This window comes from Leptopilina boulardi, unplaced genomic scaffold (assembly GCF_019393585.1).
Source record: "Leptopilina boulardi isolate dan_hultmark-lab unplaced genomic scaffold, ZJU_Lbou_2.1 LbouV2_372, whole genome shotgun sequence".
NCBI lineage: Eukaryota > Metazoa > Arthropoda > Insecta > Hymenoptera > Figitidae > Leptopilina > Leptopilina boulardi.
Window position 1 is genome coordinate 657,369 of NW_026137943.1, and position 6,730 is coordinate 664,098.

Genomic DNA, 6,730 nt, shown 5'->3' on the forward strand with positions numbered 1-6,730 from the left:
TTTTTTTTTTTGCACTGAATCCAAAATTGATTATTATCACCTTTCTCTCGTTAACGTCAATTATTCTGCATTTTTATATATATATATATATATATATATATATATATATATATATATATATATATATATATATATATATATATATATATATATATTATTTAACTATACAATTTTAATTTTCGTAACAGTTGCGATTAATTTAATTAACTTTAAAAAAAATACTTAATTTTTTATTTCGCACTTGTTTTTTTTTTAATTTAGATATTGTTTATTTTGAGAACAAAAAAAAAAAAATGACGATAAAATTTCGTTTATAATAATAAAATGTTGCAACTATCGTTGATCTCTTCGTAATTTAAATGATATATATTTATATAGAATAGATCACGTGCTAAACGCCTCTTTTGATTTTTGGCTAGACATCAAAAATTCCTGACTAAACGTACGCTGACTTTATTTTGAATCGAATGTACGTATCGAGTGTATGAGACATTTCCCCTTAACGGAGTTGTAGTAGCAATTAGTTCTCTTCGTACAGTCCTTGAATTAATCCTCAAATTGATCCATTAGAACTCAATTGTCCAAACATGTACTTCAAAAAAAAAGAAAAAAAAAAAAAACCCATAAATTAATGACTTTTAAGGTTGATATACGCTCAACAATGTCAGCAATTGGAAAAAAATTTAAAGCTCTTTAATTTCAACATTCTTTTTCCAGTCGTGCGCGAAAAAAAAACTATTTAGTATTCAAAAGTATCAGACATTGCTTGAATAATTTTTATTTTCGCATCTGTTATAAACGCGTGTCTTAAAAACGTAGAGTGAACGAAATGTGGAAAAATAAAATTTAATTGAAAAAATTAAAAAAAAATATATAAAAAAAAGTTTCTGTTACATAATTTCGATAAATTTTCCAAATGAATTGTTTCAGATTTCATATATATATATATATATTTGAAAAAATATATTAATATATAATACTATTTTTCAACTTCATATTTTGTAGCTTCAGTCTTGCATGCTTGGAGATATCGAGTGTAAAAATATTGTTCATTATAAAAACCTTGAGAAGAAAACGGTTCAACTTTTTTTTTTTTTTTTTTCTCCTTTTTCTTTCGATTTTGCTGTCGCATAGGGAGAACGGTCGATCAAGAGTTATTATTTTGATGATTCTCAGTAGTTGAGAATTCTTATATACCTTCTTTAGTAGCTAGAAACCAGTGGTAATATTAACAGGTGACATAGCAGCGTAAATCCCACAAGATACACTCAATTATTGAAGAAACAATATCGATCTTTAATGTGTGTCAGGCAAGGACGTTGCTTTCTGATTCGAACTTACCTTACATGACTTTCTTTTATAATATCTCATACAAGAAATAATTGAGAGAATATATATACCTAATTCGTATTTTAACTCACTGTCCACATAAAACGTAATAATAAACTATAAATTAAAATATAAATTGGAATTATAAATTGAAATTATAAATTAAACACAGAAAATTAAAAGGCATTAAAATAAGCTGCAACGCTTATTATTTTAATCCAATTTTGTTTATATTAATCCATTTTGGTATTAAAATAAGCAAAATTGGATTAAAATAATAAGCGTTGCAGCTTATTTTAATACCTTTTAATTTTCTGTGAAATTATAAATAATAGTAACAATAATAATAATAATAATAATAATAATAATAATAATAATAATAATAATAATAGTAACAACAGGATGTATTTAAACCAATAATATTTTTCATTCTATGACTAATATTATGCTACCTTTTGAGGCTTTTTATCATTTTGCATTTTTATACTTCCGGCATGTGATATTTGGAAGTGGTTTCGTAATTATTACGTTTTTTTTTATGATTACACGTAATTAAGTGTCGTATTTGTGACGCCTCTTTGGAATTAATGTGGGTGTAAACTACGTATAAAGTTTTTCTCAATGAACAATACGTTAGCAAATAGTTTTGTGTTATATATATATTTTATTTTCAAAAGGAAAATTAAATTATTATTTAATTAGTTTAAATAATTAAATTAATTCTTAAATTTAAAAAATTAAATTAATTCTTAAATTTAAGAAATTAAATTAATTTTTTAAATAATTAAATTTTAGAAATTTTTTTTTTCACCTAAATTGCGACACACAATAATGTTGAATTCGCGGAATAGTGAGACGTTTTTTTCTTCTGATTTCCCCCAATGCCCGCATCATTATTCCCAATAAATACATTTGTCATTGTGTCTATTTTGATTCACATAAATCAACTTCACCCTTTACGGATACATTGTAATTTTCCTTTGGATTTGTACATTCACGAGCTATTATTACGAAAGTTGGTATTTAACTCAATTCCATAAGATTATTTCCTAAATCGACCAAAAAAAAATTGGAAATTTATATTATTTATTTATTTTTTTAAATTACATTTTAATAACTATGATCACATTATTTTTAAAAATGTTCAACAATAAAATAATTTTGTCACTTTATTTTTGTTAATTACCAGCTTACCGTATGTACATACGCTAATTTAGATGTAAGAGAAAAGTATTATATACTTACGCTTTAGAAATATAATTAAAAAGTTTTAATTGGAATTAGTGAAACGTAGAATAAATTAATGCGATAAAAAGTGGTTTAAAACATGAAACGAGAGACTTCTTTTTTTTGCGATAAAATAATATGGAAAAAATTTGAAACCCCTTTATTGTAGTACAGGTATCTTGATCAGCAATCCATAATGCTTTTAAAGCAGCTAAAGATGAGGCGTGGGAAGAACTTAACTCTGGTTGCCAGGCAACGAAATGACCCAGATATTTTGCACCCTGTTGCTCACCAACTAAAGCTGGTGAAGTTGGTGAGGGCGCCCTGGTGTCGCCTTACGATCGAATCCAGGAAAAACTCTATGAAACAAGTACGAATATAATGTTTCTTGCCACTGTTTCTATAAAGATCTTCTCAGTTTCATTTTTCCCTCAGGTTTAAACGCTTCTTTCATATCTTTTGAAAAAAAAGAGTTGACTTACATTATTCTCTATAAAACTTCTTTTCATAGATTTATTGAGATATGAAATTTGTTTTCAATATTCACCAATAAAAGGATTTTTAGTCAACAAAAAAACGATGTAATGAAGAGTCTTTAAATTTTGATAATTAACGAAAATTTATAACTTATGCCTCGCGAAAATTCTCAAGTTAATATTAAATTAAAATATTTATAAAAGAAACAAAGTCAATGTAGTTGTGAAACAATTATTGCACAATTGTGGGCAATGTAAACTTAATTTTATTTTTATGAACGGAAAAGTGACGTGCATTATTGTTAACCACCTTGTAAACTACTACTTGTTATTCAATATAACAGAACTGTCTTATTTGTTTGTCATTCACATTATCATTTTTCAGATAAGATAAGTTTACCGGGGTAACGACACAAAAGTAACCACAAATAATAAATTAAATAGGGCTAACTCGTATATAGAATATAGTAATATATCGCATTTTCATTCAACTTTAGTTTATAGTTATCAGAAGTACTTCCCTTTCAAGACTGATTAAATACAATTGTTATGAAACTTGAATTTAATATTTAAATTGTCTGTGAACTTTAACTGTATTCATTAACGGCGTTATTATAATATAAATTTCAAAAGCTTCACAATGTTAAAACTTCTGACAATTTAACTCTTTATAAAAATCTGAAACTTTTAAATCGACCCCCTTGACAATTTTTCTTACTATATATATATTACACCACATAATGGATATAAATTTCTTTTTTCAAATTAATCATGATAAAATCTTTCATTTTTCTGCAAAATATATTTTACTACACAATATCTCATTTTTATTTTCATAATTATCAAAAAGAATCACGAGCATGTTTTACTGTTATTAATTTGTAATGGATTTTTTTAAATTAGTTTTTAAATATTTGAATTTTGAGAAGAATAATTTTCTACATTGAAGCAAATATTACGAAAGTTTATTATTTTATAATAAAATGTTGAACAATGGTAAAAAAGACTGAAAAAATATTTATTTAATTCAAATAATTGCTATTAATATTTTTATATTCATAATAATAATGTAAGTAATAAAACAAATTTTAAATTTAAAAAAGTTACTAGAACCACAGTAACTGGTACCAATGTAACTAGTATCAAAGTTACTAGTACCAAAGTAACTGGTACCAAAATTACTAGTACTAAAGTAACTGGTACCAAAGTTACTGGTGCCAATGTAACTGGTATCAAAGTTATTAGTGCCAAAGTAACTGGTATCAAAGTTACTAGTGCCAAAGTAACTGGTACCAAAATTACTAGTACTAAAGTAACTGGTACCAATGTAACTGGTATCAAAGTAACTGGTACCAAAATTACTAGTACTAAAGTAACTGGTACCAAAGTTACTTGGGCCAATGTAACTGGTATGTAAATTACTAGTACCAATGTAACTGGTATTAAAGTAACTGGTACCAAAATTACTAGTACCAAAGTAACTGGTACCAAAGTTACTGGTGCCAATGTAACTGGTATCTAAGTTACTAGTAGCAAAGTAAGTGGTACCAATGTAACTGGTATCAAAGTAACTGGTGCCAATGTAACTGGGGTGCCAAAATTACTAGTACCAAAGTAACTGGTACCAAAGTAACTGGTACCAAAGTAACTGGTACCAAAGTTACTAGTACCAATGTAACTGGTATCAAAGTTACTAGTACCAAAGTAACTGGTATCAAAGTTACTAGTACTAAAGTAACTGGTGCCAATGTAACTGGAGTGCCAAAATTACTAGTACCAAAGTAAGTGGTACCAAAGTAAGTGGTACCAAAGTTACTAGTACCAAAGTAACTGGTACCAAAGTTACTGGTGCTAATGTAACTGGTATCAAAGTTACTAGTACCAAAGTAACTGGTATCAAAGTTACTAGTACCAAAGTAACTGGTACCAAAGTTACTGGTGCCAATGTAACTGGTATCTAAGTTACTAGTAGCAAAGTAACTGGTACCAATGTAACTGGTATCAAAGTAACTGGTGCCAATGTAACTGGGGTGCCAAAATTACTAGTACCAAAGTAACTGGTACCAAAGTAACTGGTACCAAAGTAACTGGTACCAAAGTTACTAGTACCAATGTAACTGGTATGAAAGTTACTAGTACCAAAGTAACTGGTATCAAAGTTACTAGTACTAAAGTAACTGGAGTGCCAAAATTACTAGTACCAAAGTAACTGGTACCAAAGTTACTAGTACCAAAGTAAGTGGTACCAAAGTTACTGGTGCTAATGTAACTGGTATCAAAGTTACTAGTACCAAAGTAACTGGTATCAAAGTTACTAGTACTAAAGTAACAATATTTATTTGATATATCAAATAAATATTTACTTGAAGCAAATTATTTTTATTAAAACTCATTAAATTGTATTGGGTTGAATAATTTCTGTATTGGAAACAAATACCATATAACTAACTCAAATAATAATTATTTAATACAATACATTTTTGTCAGTGTAAAATTGTGAATACTTCATAGACTTTTTTTTTAAAGTAAAACATGCAATTTTTTTAATTTGAAAATTTACCTGCTTTAAAAATATGAAAGATATTATAAAACATGATTAATAATGTAATATAAAATTGAGTCTATATGATTGGCGTTGATTTTCTACTCTGAAATTAAATATCGATATATATTGAAGTCACGTTAGTGACAAAACTAATAAGTAGTCTGTGACGATTGCGATTTACCTTCATAACAAGTAATATCCGTTTATCGTGTGGCGTTAGCAATTAAATTATAGTTCAAATGAATAAAGCTAGTTATAGATTGTGGGTGTAACAAAATTATTATGTTTTTAATTACTTGAAAAAGCAACATTTAATTTAAAATCGCTTAAAAGGATTTATTTATGCATTATTTACCTTTTAAATAAAATTTTATAATTTTTTATAATTATAATTAATATTTATAATAACAAATGTATTTTTGGAATATTTATTTGGAAATATGTTGTTTCTGTATATTATTTATTTTTCATTAATCTTATTGCAAAAGGGTTATTTAATCAAATTATGTAGTTGAATATTTGTCACAAGGACTTTGGCTTGTAATTTGAGTTCGATGACTAAACGAGATGTTATTGACACTTTATGTTGTTATTACATGACTTATTTCTTGAGTTATCATTTACATAAATAATTCATATTTAATTATTATTCAAGTCATTAACAGTTCATTTATTTTCTGATCAGCAAAATTTTAATTGAATAAAAAAAATACATTTCTCTTATATTTATTATTAATAATTGCATTAATTTCTGTTTAATATTATTAGAAAAAAAATTTATTTATCTCAATTCTGCATAAATATTTATTTATTTTAAATAAAATTAATATCTGAAACAAATGAACAGTCTCTATGATAATAATTTTATTTAATTTAAATAAATTATATTTGGTTTGAAGGAAAAAATTTATCTGGGTTTATAAATTATGGTAATATATTATAAAATTGCAGTTATTATTATTTAATATTGTATTTTAATTTTTTTTTTCATCTCTTTTAAAATTATTTTTTTTTTTAGTTAATTTTTTTCCATAACAATAATTCTTAATGAGGATTAAGTATTTTCACTATTTTAATAATGAAAAAAAGAATAATCAACTCTCATTATTTCTAGACTGAAATGAAAGCTCCTAACAATTATGAGTGGGTGAAG